The sequence below is a fragment of the Melospiza melodia genome, chromosome Z (genome assembly GCF_035770615.1).
Source record: "Melospiza melodia melodia isolate bMelMel2 chromosome Z, bMelMel2.pri, whole genome shotgun sequence".
NCBI lineage: Eukaryota > Metazoa > Chordata > Aves > Passeriformes > Passerellidae > Melospiza > Melospiza melodia.
This window is the reverse complement of record NC_086226.1, coordinates 37,217,034-37,240,090: the sequence shown is the minus strand read 5'-3', so window position 1 is coordinate 37,240,090 and position 23,057 is coordinate 37,217,034. Positions and strand designations below refer to the sequence as shown.

At 43.6% G+C, this 23,057-nt stretch overlaps 2 long non-coding RNA genes across 2 annotated transcripts in view; both read left to right on the top strand.

The window, feature by feature from the left end:
• Positions 1-23,057, top strand: part of LOC134432213 (uncharacterized) — an 87,888-nt gene that overhangs the window by 46,650 nt on the left and 18,181 nt on the right. The window lies entirely within an intron of this gene.
• Positions 2,374-14,527, top strand: LOC134432212 (uncharacterized). Its single transcript, XR_010031266.1, has 2 exons — positions 2,374-3,076; positions 14,184-14,527. It is a non-coding gene; the product is annotated as an uncharacterized LOC134432212 (long non-coding RNA).

Genomic DNA, 23,057 nt, shown 5'->3' with positions numbered 1-23,057 from the left:
ATAAACATAAAATTAAGGATGAACCATTTTCCTGAAGGACATACTGAATCACTTTATGCAGAGTGTGTTTCCTGCACATAAAATAGGATGTGTACACTGATACAAACCACTGTGTTCTTGGGACTTCACACCATCCTGCATGTTTTTGAATTGTCTGGAAGAGAAACAGAAGGTGGGAGAATGTTAGAAGAGGCTATTGTCATGAGAGAAAGCTCAGACACTGTGCTGGAGTGAGATAGCAGTGCAGTCTTTCTTCTGTGACCATCATGGAGAGTTTCAAACCAGAAGTTGTGGAATGGGGTCATGAATTTGCCAGGTAGACTGATGTCTTCACTCCTTGGAAAAAAAGTTAATCATGTTCTGTCTTTACTGTGAGCTGTTATTGGCAACTTAAGCCATATCCTGGGGAGTGTGGAGGGGAGAAAATGCAGAGGGGAGCTAGTAGACAAGTGGGTTACAGGGGTTGGTTTGTACATGCTCAGGGAAGCTGGTCAGTTGCACAGGAAAATATTTGATTGCTGACAAAGACCATACAAAATCATTTTGCTTATTTTTGGAGACCTCATCTCCATGTCTCATCTCAGTATTTCTTTTATTAGATTTTTTTTCTTCAGATTATAGTGACAATAATCCTTCCCAGACACTGGTATAATGGTCGCAGCTTCATTTGTCACCTCTTTATGTGGCAGGTGGGGCTAACTAAGCAGTTAGGAAAGAGAACTGCTTTCCTGATTGGGGTCAGAAGGTAAAACACAATAAACTCTATTTTTTGCTTTTACAGGTCTTTATTTTTATTTTTGTTTATAGACATAGTTGCTCCCCAAAGTAACTTCGACTTATTTGTAATTCCTCTTTTTTTTTGACTGGTATACAGTATTTAGCTATCCGATTCTCTGATGTTCCAGCAAATAGACAGGCATTTTTTAAAAACAAATGTTCTCTTAGACTGCGCATATTTTTCCTTCTGTTCATTTCTGGATCTGCAAATTGGAAAGAGATTTAAGGAGCAGCCCAAGTTTATTTTGCAATGAGAAATATATTTGCCATTCTTATTTTCTTCCATGTACCACAGTATTGTTTTCTTCATTTTATTGTCTCAGACCTGATGTTAAATGTGATTATTTTTAGGGTATGCTTTAATTTTTCAGTATTTCTTAAGCATTTTTTCTGCATTATAGAAGTCAGAATCCATTTACTGCCAGGTGACTGATGTTCACCCATGTTACTTAGCTGGATGGTTACTGGATACTACATGTATTTCATCTATGGTATCCTAGAAAACCTTTCTTCTCTCTCTGTCTTTGTCTCATTCCTCATTCTCATGTCTCATTTCCTACACAGTCTCAGCCTGTGTAAGAGTGTAGCACCCAAATCACCTAATGAGGAATGAGACAAAGACAGAGAGAGAAGAAAGTCTTTACTACTTGATTCTGCTTTCTTAGGCACCTTATAATTGAGGGACTCCTACCAGTCCTACCAGTCCCTCAATTATAAGGTGCCTAAGAAAGCAGAATCAAGTAGTAAAGACTTTCTTTTCTCTCTCTGTCTTTGTCTCATTCCTCATTTTCATGTCTTGTTTCTTACACGGCCTCAGCTTCTGTTGGTCACTCTGACGATGTTTGAACTAGTTTGTCAATTTAAATTAAATTATCAGGAGGTCAAGAGGGAGGTTCGAGAACATTTCCTGAAAGTAGGAGATCTGTTAACAGATGGCTGTGCTAACAGCATTGGCCACACTCCTGTGTCCTCCTGCATGCCTGTGCAGCTTCAGGCACAAGGAACGGTTGCTGTGCTCAGACCTGAATTGTGTGGTGATTCCGAGCTGGCTGAAATGCAACAGTGACGCCCACAAGCTCTGTCCTGTGCTGTCAGTGCAATTGCCATTTCTTGCCTTGGGCTGTAGCTTCCACAGAGAAGAAGCACTGTACAGGGGGAAAGAAGCCCTTGGGGAGAAAAGGCAGAACTCCACCAGCTGGCATTGTGCTAGGTCTGAGCGGACGGGTAATGTCACTGTCTGCCGTGTCCATGCCAGCTTTCAAGCTACTGACAGATGCAGCACAGCCTCCCTCACGGAGCAGTCTGTTGTCCCTAGAGAAACAGCAAGGATCATATGACATTGCACTCTTTTAAAAAGAGAACTGCAAGAGCGTCTGCCTAGAAAGCTAATCAGCCCATGTATCATAGAAGTGTTAGGGCTAATCTGGAGCAGAATATGACACTCTGCATACCGCTGGTGTAGCATCACAGACACACTAATACACCTTCAGCTTGAGGCTTGGATGGCTGGAATTCACATATGCAGAGTGACTCTGTGCTCCTCTGCTCTTGGGACACAGTCTTGAGCAGGCTCTGAAGCCTCTACGTCTCACAAACACCTTTAACTAAGCAGTGCCAGGTGTGAAGGGGCTGTGCTGCTCTGTGCCCCGCAGCTTGCTGCCTGCAGCTGCCAGCTGGGAGGCCCTGGGCAGCACGGTGTGCCCAGGGCCCTGCGCTCTTGGAAGGGGCACTCTTCCAGACTGCTAACATCTTGGGCTTGGGGCTGGCCAGCCTAACTCAGGTGTCTGGCTTTGCCACCTAACTTGCACTTAGATTTTATGTCCTGTACAAAGCAGTCTTGCTAAGAGTCAGTGCTCCCCTCCTACTGAGTGGACAGAGAGGCAGGAGTCTGCACTTTGGAGCACTCCTGGAGGCTTTCAGAAGACCTGTTTTGTTTGCTCCACAGAGCATGGGCCTTTATCACATGATTCTGCTTTCTAGGGCGCCTTATAGTTGAGGGGCTGGTAGGTTAGGTGATTTGGGTTCTGCTCTCAGACATGGTTTTGCACACTAGCAATTGATGGGCAGGACCGTGTAGGCGGGCTGCAGGGGCTCAGAGGAATGCCTCAAGACAGGTACGTGCACTGTTGAAGGCACCGCTGCAGGTTTGGCCGAAACGTGCTCTCTCACCACAGGCAAGTTCCCTATCACCTCTCCTGAAGATGCACCTTTGCTGGAGCATAAGGAAGCCTCCAACGCCTTGACTCACCACAAAGTCTACTCAACAAAAAGAACGCCGTGCACATTGGAGTGGCTCCAGGTATGATCAGCATGATGCTAGCTGCTCAGGCTTTATTTAATCCTAAAGAGTAGGAATGAATTGAAATTTCTAGCCAATTGGTTTTCTTATTTTAGAAATCATTGCACCAATATGAACAAGAGGTGCTGAAAAAGCAGATAAAAATAGCAGTGAGATTTGCTTATTTCTGCTATTCTTGCTAAGATTTTATGTTGTGGTTTTTACTCTTGATTATATGCCTTGAGGTAGAAAACAGGCTAAAGCTGATGTTTTATCACTTGTGTAATGAACTTTACATTATTTCCTTGGTTGTATTGTTGTTTTTCAGAGAAAATTAAAAAAGAAAAAAAATTGGCAATATCACTTAGCAGATAGCCTCTCTTAGTAAAATGGTCTTATCTGCTGTGGTTTCTAGTGTTAGGCATTCACTGCTAGAAATATTACCATTATTTTTTATTCTGAATCCCTCTTACTAAAAAAGTCAAACACTCTATTTATTATCCAATTTTGAAAATTCATGGATTCACAAATTCATGTATGAATTTAAATATCTACCTAATTTTCTGAATGTTTTGTCTCCTTTTATGAATCACAACACTTAACTGTGCTTTTTAATGTATTTGTAGATACTGCAGTTTGATGAATACATAATGAATAAAGTCACTAGCAGACTTTTCCTCATGTTTCATGACACTTGACAAGTTTTAGACAGTATTTGTTTGAGGTTTACTGGAGTGAGTGAGAAGTGTGTAAAAAGTGTGTAAAAAACATGAGCTACCGAAAACCTGAAAGCATAAACTACCTTTTGGTTTAGATTGTACAAAATGCTAAATACAAGGGAAAAATAAAAAAAAACTAGACCTAGCTTACAAGAATGATGTATGTAAAATATGTTTTAATAAAGAAGTGTGAATCAAAATTTAATTATAGCAATTTTTTTTAATTTTAAAAATCTTTTTATTGCATCAGCAAAAAACTAACAAAACAAAAAGTAGACTAGAATCCAGAATTAATTTGATAGAAGCAATAGGTTAATGAAGTATGAAAAGAGTGTTAGATAAGGTCCCTCTACTTGTGAAAACCAAGCAAAGGTTTCCCTTCTGGAAGGGAATGATCAGGAAAATCAGAGCATGAGAATATTCTGACTAGCTTAAATTTTTACTGGTTTACACGTATATATCTTCACAGGGAGTAGTACCTTCCTATATTCTGCATTTCTCACTGCATATTCAGTATATTAAAGGTCTGAGTAATTCAAATGCCTTCACTACTGAGTTTTACAAAAGCTCCAGTTTTCAATCAAAATTAAAGCGTAAACACAGGTGGATTATATAATACACTGTCTGTTGTTTCTCTGTGTAACAACAGATTTTGTGTCTAAATTCTAACTTCAGAGAAAAATATACTCTCAGAGTGGAACATAGTCCATGGAGAAATATACCTTCCTTTTTGATCTTTGGATCAATTCACTCACATTGAGAAGTCAAGATACAAAGAAACAATCCCTAGATAAAGAATAAAATGAATTGGTTTGTTTTGCTTTGGTTTGGTTTGGACTTTTGTAGTCCTGCACACTATTTCCCTCTTCAATTGCACAGGAAGCAGTAACACTTGGGGAGCATTAAACAGGTCTGTCCTGAAAGTAACCTGGGGCTCCATCATGCAGAATGAAAAATGAAAGGTAAGGACAAATGTAAAGGGAATGCAGGGCACAGTGCAGGAGAAAGCTACTTAGAAAATACTTGTAAGTGGGACAGCTCTTGAACATGCAAAAGCATGCTAGAAAACTTGTATGATCTGTGAGGCCCCTATCTTTTCAGATCAGAGGCTGAAAATTCACTTTTTCTTTAATATGTCTCTACTTCAAGTATATCTTCAGATATCAGAAAGGAGGAAAAGCATTGGAAGTGCAGAGTGTAACAGATGAGATGTACTCAATAGTGATAAATAGAAAGAGGGCAAAAAGGAGCAATGCAAGGATTACACTTAAAACCTACAGTGTTAATTGGAATCAAGTCATGGTGCTTTTTTTTTTTTTTCTTGGAAAAACAGCAATTTGTCTTCAGGTTTGGCATAAGAGCAGCTTGCATAAGAGCAAATAATATTTGAAAGTAGAACAAGCCGAAATGGCACCAAGTGAGATAAATGCTTAGCTCATAATCATTAACTCCTGGCCTAGCTACTGCTTTGCATTGCCAAAAAATCAGGATTTGGAGGTGAATTATATAGGCTATAAATAATAGTTCCAAGATGCAGCATCAGAAAATAATTGTAACTTTATTTGCCCATGATCATTAACATGCTATAAAAACAGAGGGAATAAAAGAACATCTCCTCTTGGGAGGCCTAAATCACAGATTTGTTCTGGTAACTACTAATTTTTGCTGCAAAAGTAGCTAATGCCCTTGTTATTCATGAACCAAGGGCCTGCTTCTGTTGGCAATCTTTTCCATCACTACCTGCCTGAACAGAAAAGCCCTGCCGTTCTTGGGAGGGGAAGTGGTTGCAGCATCTTCTAGATGACAGATCAAAAGTCTTCTGGACTTCTGCCTCAGCATGAAGCTGATTTACTGTGCAGAGCCATCTATTTAGCAAGATAACCATCTGGCTAGAGTAGCTTTGATGAGGTAATGGTTTTATTAATTTCTTATAATAAGTAAGATGAGTAGACAAGGCTGCCTATGGCATTCAGATATGAGTATTTCATCTTTACAAAATCACCTACCTTCCTTTCTGGTGCAAAACATGATGATTTTCAGTGTATCAAAGGAGTTTCCCAGCGCTTCACAGAGAGCATGGGAAGGTCCAAACTTGCCTTTCACATCTGCAGAAAAGTCACTTTTTAGTCACCAAGACCGAAGCAAGAAAAGGCTATTTGCTCCAGACTCCTGTATTTTTTCTACACTGGAAGACATTACATGCTATCTGCATTTTCTTCTAGGTTTGTTGAAAATTTCTAAAGATTTTTCTCCCAATCAGAAGCCATCGCACTCCTTGGCAGCTTGTCTGAAAGTTGTCCCCTACACTATTTAAAATGGTGACCTCTTCCTTAGCTACATTTCCGTCTTAAATTTCCATCTACTAGTTTTACCTGTGCCTTTATCTTGAGCATAAAAGGTGCTCTATGACTGAGCATCTTCACTGCCTAAAGGAGCCACAGCAAAGCACTTTGCTTTCCTAAGTGTGCTAATCAAACTCCTGAATCTTTCCCTGTGCTGTTCTTCTTCCAGTCCTGAACTAATTTATAAAACCTTTACCTCCAATATCTGTAAGTTTTCAGTGTATTTTTAGAAAAGAGGATGCCAAAGGTAGACAGAATTGCACTGGGAGCAAAGCTGCTTGCATTAATGGAACAACAAGTTTTTAAATTTTGGAAGAGATTGTAAGGTAAATTCAGACTCCACAATAACCTAAGTAGCTAAATAACTGTGGTGGGTTTAGTGTTAGCTAATTATAAGTGCACTTACTAGAATGTACTTATTTATTTCTTTTTGTAAGATGGGATTGGGAGAAATGTAGAGTAGGCTCAAAACTTTAAAAGGGTGTAAAAAAACTATTAGCAGTAACTAAAAGAAAGAGTAATGAGAATCAGAACAAAGCCTTCAGAACAGTTCAATATGAAACTATAAATTCTAATAACAATGTCCAGTGTATCCAAGAATGGATATGGGCATGGCTGCAGGTTCTGCAGTCTCCAATGCTGAATGGTCAACACAACCATGGTCAGTAACACAAGTGTTTTGTCTGTTTCTGTGCTTGCTTTACTTCCATCTCTTCACCACTCTAAGCTTTTCATAATAAGGCTTCATTTGCACTTTCATTTTATTTTACTTCTCTGGTCTTCCTCTGAAATTCATGTTGGAAAGCACCAAACCCAAATGAACTGCCCCAGGTAAGGAGAGAGCATTGACAAACACTGAATTCAAGAGGGACAGAGGTCCTGTCAGCCTCCAAAGAGCTCATCAGATTGCTCCTGAAGGTTATCAGTAAATCATTGCTTCAGAATGCTTGGGCTGTTATCATAGCTTGTCAGGGATATGGCTGAGAAGCCATGGGTGATCCTGATCCTTGGTTATTCTTCCTTAATTCTGCCACCCCAGCCTCAGCAAAGATGTTCCTTTGTACATGGTGAATGGATTGTGTGCACCAGGTCCTTCCTCTGCCTCTGCATGGGGCCTTCCTCAGTCTGGGGGTCCAACCCAGGTTGGGCAGGACCACAGACAAGCTGTGGCAGGGTCACTGTGTCCTGGTGACACACCTGGAACAAGAGCTGTGTGCTACACACAGCCATCACCCCCTGAAGAAACCGTGGCAACCTCTGCTGGTGCCCAGGAGGGCACATTCAGCCTCAAGGCATGGAGCTCATACCAGCTTTGGGTATGTTGCAGTGGTTAGACCAAGGAAAGGAACAGTTCCCAAGACAGGTTTCCCCAAATTTTTCTAAATGTGTTCTGAACATATGGGTCATGCCTTACTCATGCATTAAATTTAGAGCTACTGAAACTCAACACTTGCAGAAAACTTGTTTTAGCAGCTCTGTGGGGAGACATCTCAGTTTGAATGGGGGAAAGGACCAAAGGAAGGTTTATCCAGACGAACACATGGGAGAAAGAGTGGTAGGAGAGTTGTAGCCTGTTGATCATGCCTGCAGCCAGAGGAGTGAAAGAGCTGGGGCCAGCACCATAAAGGCAGCATGGGACAGTGTGGTGGTTGGACTGGAAATGAGATTTCTGCGATGCTGTGGTCACTACCATCAGGCCACCAATGGATGCTCAGATTTTAAGATTGGCATTTGGTACGACCACTGAGGATTAGATCCGCCTCTGAGAAAACCCAGGGGTTAAGAACCAGAGCTGCGCGCCGCGCCAGCTCTTTTGGGACTTCGAGACAAAAAGGTCGGATCTCCCTCCCCGGTTCAGCTGCTGCTGCTGGGCGGGGGAGGGGCAGCCTTGTGGTAGGCCCGGGGCTGGACAGAGATGGGAGTGAGGAGGCCCTAGAGGATGGAAGGGTGGAGGAGCGCCAAGAGACATCGGGCAGCCACACCCCCTCCCCAGGAGAGAGAGAGGGAGAGCCGGCGTCTGAATTTGATAGCGGCCGGCCCAGGATGGGGGGGGGCGGGGATGCGGGGAGAAGGTGCCCGGCCAGAGCAGCATGGGACAGGCAGAGACTGAAATCTTTAACCCTTTTCTTGCATGATAGAAACCTTACAAATACTGATCCTCCTGGAGCTGACTGAGAAGAGAGATAAGAGATGAGATAAGAAGAGGCAGGCCACGAGGGAAGTGGAGAAGACTCTTGAGTGGGTTGAGAGATGATGGAGTGGCCTTCTGGCTGGACTTTTCTTGAGTGGCCATAGACTGAACCAGTTTTATTCCTGTGACACAGAGACTGCATTTAGGGGGAGGCAGTGCCTCAGATCCGGGAGGGTTCAGTGTGGGGACCCTTCAGGGGGTGAAAAATTGTGGGGGACAGATGTCCCAAAGCAGAGACTGTGCCTTTTTGGAGCGAGACAAGGCATCCTTAAAAGACACCCTAAAAGCAGCTCTGGTCCATGCACAGTGGTGAGAGCACTGGGCATGGAAGGAAGGTGTCACAAATGGCAAAAGGACTTTCCAGGCAGTGCTGAGTGACATGGAAGCACACGAGGTTTCAGCATGTTTCCAGGGGAAGCCTATGGTGCAAGAAGGACTCCTCTCCTCTTCATGGACTGAAGTTTGAGTATTCTAAAGAGTGGTGCTGGACTGAGAGTTGGTGATTTGGAGGAATGTATTGCATTGGGAAATTTGGTGGGGGGGAGGAGGAAAATGCTTTTGTAAGGTTTTCATTTTTTTCCCTTACGTTTTTTTTTTTCTTCTTTTCTTGTAGTTTAGTTAATAAAGTTTTCTTTATTTCTAAGCAGGAGCCTGCTTTGCTTATTCCTGGTCACATCTCACAGCAGACACCAGGGAGAGGGTATTCTCATGGGGGCACTGGCATTGTGCCAGGCCCAAACCATGACAGACAGTAATGTGCTTTTTCTCAAGGATAGAGATTTTCTCCTGGAACAGCCAAAAACTTTAATGATGGTAGAAAGGATGGGCACAACTTGGAAAATCTATTTAAAAAGATAGAATTGCAAATCAGTACTTGTTGGCATGTATTGAAAAAGCTGACAGAGAAAAGGGACTTAGGGCTGTAATGCCAAAAACCAATGTACTGCACTGCCATGGTCAGTTATGGAATAAGGAGAAATTTTGAGGTTCTCTCAGGAGCCAGTGAGATAAGAGCCTGGGCTGCTATGTAGGTGTCTTCATGTGATGGTACTGGCATGACCTGTTCTGCGGCATGTCTGTGTGGAGGCATGGCTTGCCTCAGAAGGCAAGCCCTCCCTCCCTCCCTTTCTGAGTCAGCTTCTTCTCCAAGATCTGCTTTTCACAGTTCTGTGTGTACATTTAGCACAACCCTCTGGAAAAGGTCACTTTCCTCAGAAATTAAGAAGGCCACTGTGCACGTGTACCGTGCTTCACTGCTGAGCAAATGCTTTGGAGATTTCTATTAAAAGATTTTATCCATGGAAAGTTTACTTTTGTGTTACACTCACTTATGTGGTCACACTGGAGAGGTAGGAGAGGGAGGGCACACACACAAAATAGTATGGGTTTCTTGCAAATAAATACCCTTCAGTGAGTAGCTATTAGTAGTGTAAACATTCTTCCTAGGGGCAATTTGAGAAGAGGATCTGGCATAATGTGGATCCCTTGGTACATGCCAGGATCCCTGGAGCTGGTCAGTCATGCCACTGCCTCTCCTACTGAACCTTTCTCGGGAGCTTCTTGAGGAGACCAGATGTAAACTCACCACTTCCCTTACCAGGCTTTGAATTTATCCTTTCCATGTCCTCGTGGCCTCTTCTGACTTTGTTTCCTCTCCATGTGAAAAAAAGCCGTCCTTGGATGGCGGCTGAGCTCCTAACCTCCTGCCCCAAAGGCAGCGGGGTGGGTGTGTACCTCCCGTTAAGCATCTCATGGAGGGTGTGGCAGAGAATATCAGCTCAGATTCTGTATCTGCCTGAATTCAACAGAGACATCTCCATTTGCCCTCATTGTCTCTGCTTGCTGCAGAGACGGGACAGCCCAGACAGCCCTGTGGGATGGCCCAGGGTGGAGAGGGGTGTCCAGATCTGCTGGAGCCGCTGGGTCCGTGCCGGGGCAGCCGGGTTGTGCGTGGTGTGTGCGGCAACGTGGCGTGTGACCCTGGCAGCGCAGGGATTGAATGTCTCACAGGCTGTGGGCACCCAGCAGCCTCCCTCAGCCGCCCTCAGACACTGAAGTGGGTCAGCGAATGGCAGAAATGTCTTGGGCTGGCTTACACCTCGGGCTGTGGGATATCGGATCCCTTATCTCATGTTTCCCTGCTGGAACCGAGCGCACGCACACCAGCCGCAGTGTCACCCCTGCTGTCTCATGGCCAGCAGCAGCACAGAGGAGCTGCTCTGTAATCACAGACATAAACACAAATGGGGTTGATCTCTCTAACCTGGCTTTAATCAAAATCACATGTAGCTCTCTGCAGCCCTAAGGATGCTTTTGGTTTTTTATATATACTTTTTTCTTTTTTTGTTTTTAAGTGCAAAAAAAGGGACAATGTTCCTGTAGCTATTCTTCAAAGTGAAAACCTTGTGAACTACTTGCAGAATCTATGCATGCTTGCAAAAGTTGGAACAGTTTTAAAACAGCACAGATCAGTTCTTGGGGATGTAATTTTAAATGCCTCATCAAAACTTCGATGGAAAACCCTGAGAAATAGACTTGTCCAATTTTCTTTTTCTCTTTAGGAGTTTCTGAAGAATACTACTTTTCTTTCAAAATGTATTTCAGCCCTATTTTTAGTCTGCTCTTAATACAGGAACTCCTCACCTACAAATACTGAATTTGCTGTATTGCAAAGCCTTTGAAAGACAAGACTTGGTTGCTTAATTTGTGGAGGGAGATGGCTACTTTATCTGTAGATGACAGAATGGATCTAATTGTAATATCACATTTGGGGTATGAATTTTCCAATCCAAATTTTAATGGTCTTGTGTAGTTACTGCTTGTGATATAACTCCATTAGAAGTTCATTTCTTTAAAATATTTGTGATATTATGGAACTGGAAGACATACTGCAAAGGATGTTCCATTAAACCTCACTCTAACCCTCACTCTAACCCCTGTCTTTGGGAGGATTTCTATTGCTGCTATTTCTAAAAATGAGCATATCAACAATCTCATTATGGGCAAAGCAGAAATTTTTCTGTTCACTGCATTACTGTTGAAATTATTTGCAAGAGAAAAGTGTACATAGTTGGTAGAATACCCAAACAAGAGGAGATAGAGTCATTATTCTTGAAAAAGAAATAAAATAGATATCCTTTATTTTTTTTAAACATGAAAGTGAAATTTTGGTCTGAGTGATGCTAAGTCAGCCTGCTCTAGCTGGGAATCTGCCCCATCTAGTCATACTCAGAGAGATGGACATTAATCTATTATTCAACTGCACAAAGTTCAGTGGAATAACTGTTCTCACTAATTGCTAATTGGCAAAATTGCTGGTGCTTATAGGAGATATTCTGGTGACAGATAATTAAGCAACTAAGTAGTTGAAAATGTCAGGAGAGAAAAATGATCTTTTCACCTCAGTGAGTTCATTTTCAAAGCTGTGTCAGCTGAGCTCACTTGTGTCTGTACAGCCAGCCTGCAGCTCTGCTAGGGAGGCGTGCTGTGGCCGCCAAGCACATGGACAGAGGGCAAAACGAGGGAAAGCTCATTTTCTAGATCCTTCTTCAGCAGCTGCCATTCATGCTCAAGAAGAGAGTACAAATCTACGATGCTGTATGTAGCTCTTGCTTTGACCATCACTTGCCTCCTGGGTGAGAGGTGATATTCCCTCCCGCCAAGCCATATCTCTGTCCTACTGAATCTGGAAAACCTCTTCTGTCTCTGTCATCCACATATAGTCCTAGAACCTCTCCTCTTTTGGGAGGTGCCACAGCAAGTCTGGACAGAGGATGTTGGCTGTAAAGAGGAGGAGAAAGCACTTCTCAGGCTTTGCAACATTGGATTGGAAGGAGAAGAGAGAGTTCCAGCAGCAAATGAGGACAGGAGCCACAGCATGTTATTTTGGCGCTCCACCATGTTTGCAGTTCATCTCTCAGTGTTCCTGGGGACAGCAAGGGAGCAATCCCTGACCCCTTGGAGCCTTGGGGCAATGCAGACCGTGCCTCACCTCCTGGTGTTTCAGCAGCCTCTGGGACAGCAGTGTGGACCCAGGCATCAGGGCAAGGTGGTCCAAAGTAGCTCTTTGAAAGCTGACATCTCACTCAAAGCCTCAGTGCCTGCTTCAAATCTGTTCTCCTTTTTGGGATGGAGTACAGCTGGGGATTCCCGGTGCTACCTCTACTGCTGCAGCCCCAAGAAGGCTGTGCCTATGAAACACTGCATGCCCTCCAAGCTCACATCTTTACTGGCAGCAGCAGAGTGCTTTGGTAGCTATATCTGCACATCATGAGAATGCCCTAAACTGTTCTCTCTCTCAGGTGTGAGCCTGTTCCTGTTAGGACCTGTTTGTGGAATCACCCAACATCCACTTGCACTTCCTTGTAATCTAGATAGGGACAAGTGGAGAGTATTTGATATATTTTGCTGCTGCTCTTTATGATTGTGTGTTAATGAGTTTCCAATGAAGAAAGCAAGGCTCCCAATGAATAAGCCTTGCACCCTTAGCTCCCAGATGCCATCCTTGTGGGTATCACTGAAATTCACCTTCCCCTGCAACCCTGGCTGCCCAGCCTGCGCCAATGGCAGGCTGATGCAACAAGGAACACATGTCTGCTTAACAGTAACTATAACAGTGAAATGTGATATTGCATCAACATTTGTCTCCAGGATGGCCAGAGAAATACTAGCACACCCTTGCATGGACACTCATGTTGTACAGAGGGCAGTGCAACTCAGAATATTATACTGGGGTTTGAAAGGTCAGTCTGGATGACTGGATACATTGAGATGTAGTTGGAATGAATTTTCCTCAAGATTTTGGAACTTAAAAGTCTTTCAAGTTACAAAATTATAAAATAGAGTGTATTTTATAGAGTGTATATTACAGGTACACTTAAAATTTAAAATTAAAAATACACTTAAAAATAAATTCAATTAAAAAATTAATTTTAAAGTTTAAAATTAAAAATACACTTTTTCTGTTTTGCTCATGTAAAGCCAATTCAGAAATCATCCTCACTAGGAGTGGAAAAATATCATCAAAAGGAGCCCTCTGCCAAAGCTCCTGTCTCCTGTAATGCTTCAGGAGGGCAGATGAGAACTTGCTGGCTGAGTCCAGCAAAAAGTTTTCAGTGGGCTTTAAGTCAGATCCATATTGATGCTCACATGAGTCAGACAAGACAGTTTTCTCCAGGGATGATCATAGTGACTTTACATAGCTCCTCTATTCAATCAGGGCTAACTACATGGCGTCAGAATTTCTTCCATAAACAGAATTCTTTCAAAATAAATTAATGGGCTAAGAGGATAATACATAAGTTTGTGGACACAGGAACTAGACTGTAATGCTGGGACATGGCAGAAAATTTAAAGAATTAGCTAAATACAGATATGTTCAGGAGAACAGTTCAGCAGTCAGATTACCTACACTAGGCAGAGGATGAATGAATGTACTGAATCCACAGGACCCAGGGCATGGTGTGTTCAGGAAGCTGTAGGACAGACCAAAAGCTGTGGGGACCCTAAAAAGGGATTTCTGTGCTGACTGTGGAGTGAAAGGCAGGTTCAGGTGTCCACTCTTAGAGTTTGGGCTTTTGTCATGTCCTACCATTTTCTGCCCAGAGTGGGTGTGCTGAATGTGCTGAACCAATAACTGCTGGGCTGTGACCAGAGCTGAGTGAAAAACAGGCCTTGTAATTGTGTGGTTAATCAAAACAAACAATTATGAGAAAACCATGAGATAAAATACAAGAAAATTTAAAGATTTTAATTAAAATAATGCCCAAATTAAAATAATGACCCAATTGTGTGTTATACTGACACATAAAATATACCCCAGTTTTGTTTTCACATTGCTTAATATTCTCAAAATAATTTTTTTTTTTTCATTTTAGAGAAGGGGACACCTGGATCAGTTTTGAAGTGGAGCAATGCTGCCAAAGAAGAAGTAAAAAAAGTTTTGTTCTTCAACATCAAGTGAAAATCATAAAAGTATAGAATGGCCTGGTTCGATGAGATCTTAAAGACCATCTCATTCCAACTCTCCTGCTGAAGGCAGGGACACCTTTCACTAAGTCAGGTTGCTGTGAGTTCCCTTCAACGTGGCCTTGAACACTTCCAGGACTGGAGCATCCACAACTTCTCTGGGCAACTTGTACCAATGCCTTACAACCCTGCCAGTAAATAAATTTTTCCTAGTGGATGATTTCCTAATATACTCTTTTTCAGTTTGAATCCATCCCCCTTGTCCCTCCATCCTGCCACTGCATGCTCTTGTGAAAAGTGTCTCTCCATCTTTCTTGTAGGTTCTCTTCAGGTACTGGAAGAGAATTACCTTACCCTTAAGCCTTTTTATTTTCCAGGCTGAGCAAATCCTCAGCCTTTCCTGATAGAGGAGTGGGTATTCCACCCTCTGATCATCTTCTTAGCCCTCATCATCTGGACTCCCTCCAGCAGGTCCCTGTCCTTGCTGTGCTGTGCCCCCAGAGCTGATGCAGCCCTGCAGGTGGGGTCTCAGCAGAGCAGAGCAGAGGGGCAGAATCCCCTCCCTGCCCTGCTGCCCACCCTGCTCTGGATGCAGCCCAGGACACGTGTGGCTCTCTGGGCTGGCAGTGCCCGTGGCTGGGGCATGTCCAGCCTCTCAGCCACCAGCACCCCCAATTCCTTCTGGGCAGGGCTGCTGGGATCTGTTCGTGCCCAGCCTGTGCTGGTACTGGGCCTGCTCTGACCCACGGGCAGCACCTTGCACATGACCTTGTTAAACCTCATGAGAATTCCATGAGTCCTAGAGTTTATCCAAGTCCTTCTGGATGGCATCCCATCCTCCAGACGTTAGCTGCAGCACTCAGCTTTGTGTCATCTGCTAATGGTGCAGCATTTCTCAAAAATATTCCCAAATGTTAAAACCCACAAAAATTTTGAGCTTTGATATATTGTGCCATTTTTTTCCCTTGGAAACTTATCAAGTTTGACCCAATTCTTTCAAAAATACATATTTTAGTTTTTCACTTATTGACAAAAAAGACTCCTTCCCCATCTAAATTAGAGTTAAAGCTATAAGCTGCAGCCCCATAAGTTAAGGCTCTCTCACTGGATCTGCAGCAGGCTGGAGCAGGCTGGTGTCTTCTCTTGACATAAATTCACCAGTGAGCCTCATAACTCAGAGAAGTACAAAATTGGTTGAGCTACATGGCTGTAAAACCACAGCTGTGCAGTGGGGAATCAGGCATAGACTGCTAATTCACACCAATGGGGGAAAAAAGTAGGAGTTTAAAGTTAATTAAAATTAAAGGAATCTCTCTAAATTATATCTGAGGATGTTGGAATGAAAAGGACAGAAGGTGAAGGAATATTTAAGGCCTTCTATATGAGTGAATTGAACCAGCTCTGGCAGAAGATGGTAAAGCTCACCTTTGGCCTCACTGTTTTTCTTGCTGCTGGGGAGACTTAGTCATGCAAGGTCTGCTCCCGGGATGCAGGCATGGTCTGGAGCCTTGTACCCTGACCTCAGGCAATTCCAGCTGAGTTCGTGCATTGCCTGGAGCTGGGTGCTGGAGAGGTCTCCTCAATGTTCCTTGCTGCTTGACAACCTACTTACTGGCAGGGGGAAAGCCCCAAGCTGGCCCCTCAGGCGCTCCAGGTGATCAGAGGCCCTCAAGGAGGAATGTGCTGCAGACTGCTGTAAACACGGGCACAGGGAAAGACATGCAGGATCCACAGGATGTGAGACCAGACCAACACCTGCCACAGAAAGGGATCCCACAGCTGGCAGGGCATGAGGGCAGAGGGAACTGCTGGAAAGGGGAGGGGGAACCTCCATCTGAAGGGGAACTTGCAGGGTGGGTCAACCTCCATTTGCAGGGGTAGAGCATCCCTTCCTGTGTCCTCCCAGCACACTGGTGTTATTTTCCTGGTGGGGTGATGCCCTTTGGCAACAGCCTTCATTCAGCAGCTTCTGCCAGAAGGGGCTTTCTTTGTGCAAACTGGAGAATGCATGAAATTTGCACAAGTCCTTCCTAAGGAGCTCAGTTGTTATTACTCCATTGCTTGGCACCATTTGCCAAGTTATACTCTCATTTAAACTTCGCTAGAGTCCCACAAATAATGTGGGTTTATGCTCTGCTAATCTGAAAGTGTTTGATCCCATTGTTTCGTAATGCTATGACTTCAGTTTTACAAGTTCCTGGAGGGAACAGCAAAAGTATTTGTATTTATTTGGTCTGAGTTTTAAATGCATTTTGCTGTGGTGCCTTAAATGAAGCTTCTTTCAGAAGTGTTGGTCTCTCAGATCAATATAGTCTAATCTGTCCATGAATTGTGACCTAGTATCCTGAGCCATGTGAGACCCATGAAGCACCAGCCTGTAACAGCTTTTCACCTCAGTGAATCTAGCAGCTCTTACCATGCCTTCCAAAGGACCCAGCAGCTAGCCAGCCCACCTATTTGTGGGCTGCCTTGCTGACACTTCAGTCAGTGGGTAATTCACTGTCTTGTCATGACATTAGTGTTTTCTTCAGGTGAAGCATTACAGATCATCATCTCCTTTTTTTGGTGCAAGGAATCATTGCCAAAATCCCATGAGTATTTTCATTGACAATGTCTGGAAACCCACTTTTTTCCAGCTCTTTTGAATGGTTATTTAACAAAACAAAGTGATTTTATCCTTCTGTGTGTAGCATTTTTACATCTAATGTGGTGTTACCTTGTCACAAGAGCAAAGTGTAGCAGGACTTGTCACATGCATCTCTTTGGGAACATTAAGAACAAAAAGCCCTTGGATCCTAAACCATAAAACTTCTGTCCATGCAAGTAAACTACTAGAAACAGAAGATTCACCTTCCAAGTATCAAGATGACATCAGGTGTCAGGTACACATGAGAACTTGTTCTTCTTCCTAATGCTCCATTTTCCAGCTCTGCAACCTAAAAGGAAAAGAAGGAAAGAATAATATTTTACTGCAAGTGGGAAAGAGATGTTTGGAAGGATTAAGGATGTCCTCCCTCTAAGTTCTGGTTATGCCACTAAGCACACATTCGCACAGGAACTGCTGTTGCAATCTCTCTAGAAAATATGCTACAGCTGTAGCAGAGAGCCTTAAAGCACCAAACACTGATCACACAATACAAGTGAAAATGGAGCAGAGAAATTAAAGCTCTCTAATGAATAGAATTAGTTTATAACAAGAGAAGGAGTTGAAACTTAGTCATGCTTGAATGTTTCCCATTTCTTCTTAGCACTTGCAGCTCATTTTTTAATTGTGCTTTTGTGGAGAGAGGTATTGGAATTGTCCAAGGTTTTGGAATTATCCTTGCTTTATCTTGAAGGCATTTGTCTGATCCTTTCTTGACACAACCTGTAACCTTGTTCTGGATGCACTGAGATGAAATGATCTGCTAATTTCATGTCTGAAGTCAGACATGCATTTTATGCATTTCCCTGCATAAAAATTTCTCTCTAATATAAACATCTTGGAATTCTGCTTTTGTGTCCTCAAAATTGGGATGTAAAGGTCCATATGGGTGTGCATGATCTCTGTAGAGACTGAAAACCAGAATACTAGAGTTGCTAGATACTACATAAAATTTTAATAAGAGATTGAGTCACATAAAGCTTTTCACTGCCTTCCCCTTTTGTTCTTAATATGTGTTCCAGACGTGTCTGTGAATCTAGCTTGTCAGTGTATGTAGGTACAATCTGATTCATGTTGACATCTTGTAAAGATCATGTAGATGTTTTTCAGGTAGCTGCAAGGGCAATTCTCAGGGAGTGGGAAGAAACAATGTATTGTGCCCCCCTAAAGTAAGCTTTTAAAGGATGCTTTGTTTGTGCAGCATGTCAAATCCGAGCGCCACTAAGAAGCAGAGCCAAGAGAGGGTTAAGGAAGTCAGTGATGCCTGATGTTAACATCTTTCCTTTTTTTTCAGCTTTGTAAAAGATAAACGTTTCAGATTTCAATCTGAGTTTCCCAGCAGTGCTTTGGAAACACTGCAGTAGGCCTGCAAAAATCGCTAATGCTGGGCCAAGCTGAGATAATGCGTCTCAGCAGGAATGACATAATGTCCTAAAAGAAGACTATGATGTAATGCATATCTCACAAATCAGAGCCAATTTCCTTTAGAAAGCCTTGAAGTCTAGCACTAATACTGCGGTATGCAAAACTTGGGGGGTTTAGATATTTTTTCCTTTTTATTTTTAAGAATGATTTTGTAAGGCTTACAGCACTCATGTAGTCTGTCTCAATTACTAAAGAAGCTTCTCTTCTGTTCCACCCTTTCTTGCTATTCAGGTGCTTACTAAATGCCATTAAGCATTTCACCTTGGTTGAGGTGCCTGTGATGCATTAACATGAGCACGGTAATTTATAGCATTAACATGGCTGTTTATGCAGGTGAGGCATAAAGCGTATATAGCACATTACAGTAAATCCTGCTTAATGAAGGTGTTATGTAGGGATTTAGTAAGCTCAGTAATGCCTCACATAAAAGTTAAGCAGTATTTCTGCAAAGCTCAGCTTTGATTTCAGCCAGAGCAACTCCTCAGTCCTCGGTGGCATTGCTCCTCTGGGTGAGCCGTTTTTGGACCCATGCAATTTATAAACAGTCACAGTTAGTTTTCCTGTCTTTTGTTAATAAACCTGATCCTGTGGTGCCTGAGCCAGTGAGACCAGAGTGCTGGGAGCTGCTGCAGGGCTTTCCAAGCAGAGCATCCCTGAGCAAGCCTGCTGGGGTTGTACACCTGCCCTGACCCAGCCTCTCACAAACTGGTGGGAGAGTCTCACTGTCCCGTTTGACCATGCACTGTTTGCAACAAGGAGACCATTATTATTGCCAGGCAGGCAGCTGCCTTTGGGGCCATGGCCCTGCACCCAGGAGCTGCTGCCACTGGTGGGCTCTGTTCTTTGGAGGCAGGATGAGCCAGGAGTTTGAGTCTGCAGATAGAAGAAAGACCCTATAGTTCCTGGCACTGGTGGGAATGACAGCAGCTCATGTGGGAGAGGATGTGGGCTTGGCTACCTGTGTGGCCCCTGCAGTTGTAATGTGGCAATGCACACCCTTACTGTGCCTTCATCTTACTGTTGTCATGTCACTGGAGCTGGACCTCCATGCCTCCAAAACACCTCAATTTCTCCAGAAGTAGCCCTGACCAGGGCTATGCATCCAGTTCCTGGGATGGGACCAGAGACCAGGGACTTTTCAGAATCCTATCACAGTCGGAACAGGAGTCACTGGACCAGAACATGTCTTCCAGGAAAGAGAACTGTATTGCAGCCCCTTGCATCTACACATAGATATATTTCCAAGGATGTATCCTGAGCATCAGAGTCACTTCAAGAGTGTTTGCACTGGAAACCATAATCATTAAAAAATGAACCTTGAGGTAGTTCATGCACATCAGCCCTCCACCATGGCAGGCAGCTGTCAGCATGCATGGTCTCTGTGACAGAGAGCTGATCTGTGCTTATCAAAACATCTCATGTCAAGCAACTGAGCTATTAATATGTAACCTCTGCTGGCTCTTGTAAATGCAAGGTTTACATTTTTGCTTCTCTGTGTTAAGAAACATCAGGAGTGTCAGATTTGGAAGGCTTATGTTTACTTGCCTATGAGATGTGAGGTTGCTAACTGAGATTCAGCAGGCAAATAAACTTCCGACCTTGTTCTAAAAATTAATAAACCACCATCAGCACCTCAAAGGGAGAGGAAAGCTGGCATCTGCTCCTGTTAGTTCAAGCCTGGACCTGCTTTTCATTCAGAACAGCCTGGGTGCAGATGGAGACTGCGTATTTTATGTTACAGACTGCCTTCTTAAGGAGACTGACCCGTGACACATGGCATCATTAAACTGGGAATGATGCTGGACATGTACTGCAATCACACAAGTGAAAGGTGAGTTGCTGTCTCAGATTGTTTTGAAAACTCATTAGCATTAATAAATACCAAGCTGTGTTACATGCACCATTTCATTAAAAGAACGTAGCCAGAAGGAGTGCTTAATTATCTAGCTCTAACAAAAGGCTCTAGAGGCAGATGGGGAATGTATAATTATAGTGTTAATATAGCCTGCTGGCCTGCTGGTGGACTGGCAAGATGGGGACCCAGCTCTCAAACCTGACCTCACCTCTGCTGTATGGGACTGCTGGGGCAAGTAATTTAACCCTCTTTCAGACACGGGACCTCTCAAACTTCCAGAAGCAAGTAATCAAAGCGCCTTGCAGACTAATTTATGTGTATGGACTGGAGCATTTTTAACCCATTTTGGCATTTCCAGCTTGCATTTATGTGTACTTAAATGCCTACTGACCTTGTTCCAGCTAACTTGAGCTCAGCAACCAAGATTATACAGGCTAAGGAGGCACTGCAGGATCTATGACAACGGCAGCGAGTACCCAGCCACATTGTGAAAATTGACTACTAAGTGAAGCATCTCACCTGATAGAGAAGCGCCTTGGGCTCATGAAAGATCCTTGGGAACTTTTAGTGGCATTGGTGCGGTACAAGGGGGAGGCTTGCTTCCTCTTGTGACCCTTGATGGAGGATAATCTCTGTCGGGCTAGCAGATGATGGAAAATAATAAATCCTGGGTGCAGTACAGCACTAGTTCAGTGAATGGCCCAGCCCTGGGTAGGTTAACTCAGGAAAGGCAGCACAGCAGTATTCCTGGTGCCTCTGGTTCCTGGGCTTGCTTGGAGCTACCTGCAGAGTTTCTGTGCCAGTGGTGTAGAGATGTGCTGTGTGGCCTTGCTTTTCTGGCATGACTGTCTGGAGAAGAACTGGGGGCTCTGTCTGGCCATCCTGCTTTTCTACCTGAACACTTAATATGCTTTTAAAACTTCTCTTTTTTACCTCTCAAAGGCTGCCAATTATTGAATATCTTAACTCCTCTTGAGGGGTAGTAAGACCTGTAAGCATATATTCCTGCTTTAAAGGTACAGTGAGATCTACTTATTAAAAAGAACTGGTCTACTTGGAAATGTCCCACTGGATGAGAAATTGCCAAACCCATGACCAGAACAGCCTCTCCCTAGCTCAGCAAGGAGCTGAGTTAAAAAGCATTTGAGTGAGATATTTCCAGTTCTGAAGGGCAGGGAGAGCACTTCCGTGCTTCTGACCCTATCCCAGATTATGAAAACAATAGGTCTTACTGACAGTAAAGGCAATACATTTAGAAGGAATTACAAAGGATATTGCTTTGCACTCTGAATAGAGAGACTGTAGTCTTCACTAATGCAAGCATTTAATGTCAAGCATGTGTGGATGGATTTTTGAAAACTATTGGTAATTTAATCATCATTGGCTACTACATGTCATGCTAAATTAATGCAACACTGGACTTCATTCTATACTGTTGCAGCTGACTACCTCAGGGGTACCTGTGTGGCTGTGGGGGAGAACTGCACCTCTAGCTATGTATATCCAGAATTGTTTTCTTCTTCTGTGTGTTTATTTATAATCTCTCCAGAGATATAAGGCCAAAGCAAATGGAGTAATATTGGAATAAAAACGGTCCAAAGTTATAAAAGGGTTCACTCCCTTTATATATATATATGTGTGTGTGTGTGTGTGTGTGTGTATGTATATTACCCTTTACATATAAAAGGGTAGATTCCCAAAAGGGAATCTATGTGTCAAAATCTTCCTTGTTTGTATACCCAGTATGGCATTGAACTTAGTAGGAAAACAGTTCCTGAATGTCTTGACAGGTTTCATCCTCTTGCCTGAGGTAGCAGTTGTGAAATGCATGGACTCCACACAACTGAGAGAGGAAGGAAAGTGATTCCTGTCATTTTTGCCCCCAAGGAACTCAGAACACCCTCCACTATAATTCTGAAGGCACCTTAAGGGTTGCCTTCAGTTGCTTCCAGTGTAATGATTTGCAGCTGAAATCTCTACTCAGTTAGTTGTGCCCAAGCCTCCAGTTGACTTTGCTGCACCATGAGGCTCAAACAGATTTTGTCCCTGCTGCTGGGAACATTGGAGGTTCCAGTTTAGACCATCCCACACTGTGCTTGGGTTTCCTCCCTCAGGACCTCTTAAATCTTGAGGTGGCCTTTAGAGCAAGGCAGCTGTGAAATAATAGATGGCAGAGGTATCCTCTTAGAAAGGTGAATGAGAGCTGGGGTGCAAGAGCAGGCTGTTCCCTGCCTCTTCACACACATGGCATGATGTGGACTGTGGCAAGGGGGTGATCTTGGGGTCTTGTTTTGACAGGAGATCCTTCCTACTTTTGAACTTCAGGGAGCCTGTCTGGCTCCTGTACACTGCCTGAACACAACTTGCTGCAACCCACACGCCTTCCTTTTCCAGAGAGCGAAAACCCTCAGAGGCTGCCACAGAGAGGAGTACTGTGCCCTTGCCTGCAGAGTCTCTGTAAATTCAGCATGCTGCAGTGTGTCTCTCTGTTGCCGTCACTGTGGCTTGCAGTTTCTTGCAGCTGAGGCAAGAGTGATTCACTCAAGAGCACTCTGTGCACCTAGAGCCCCTGCAGAGGGCTGCCTGCTGAACAGTCACCTATTCACTCTTGCAGGCCACTGGAGTGGTGGCTTCTGGCTGCTGGTGGAGCTACCTGAAAGCAGTAGAGACCTCCTGGGAATACCTGGGTATAGTTGAGCAAGGTCTGGCCTCTCAATCCTCTGCTGTTTTGCAGTGTGGCTCACCTACCCCCAGCTCTGTAGAAAAAAATAAATCACAGCTGCAGCTACAGATTATGCCGAGGGCAGCAGCAATAGCACTGAGCACAGCACAGCCTCCTGAGACACCCTGTGCTGGGCA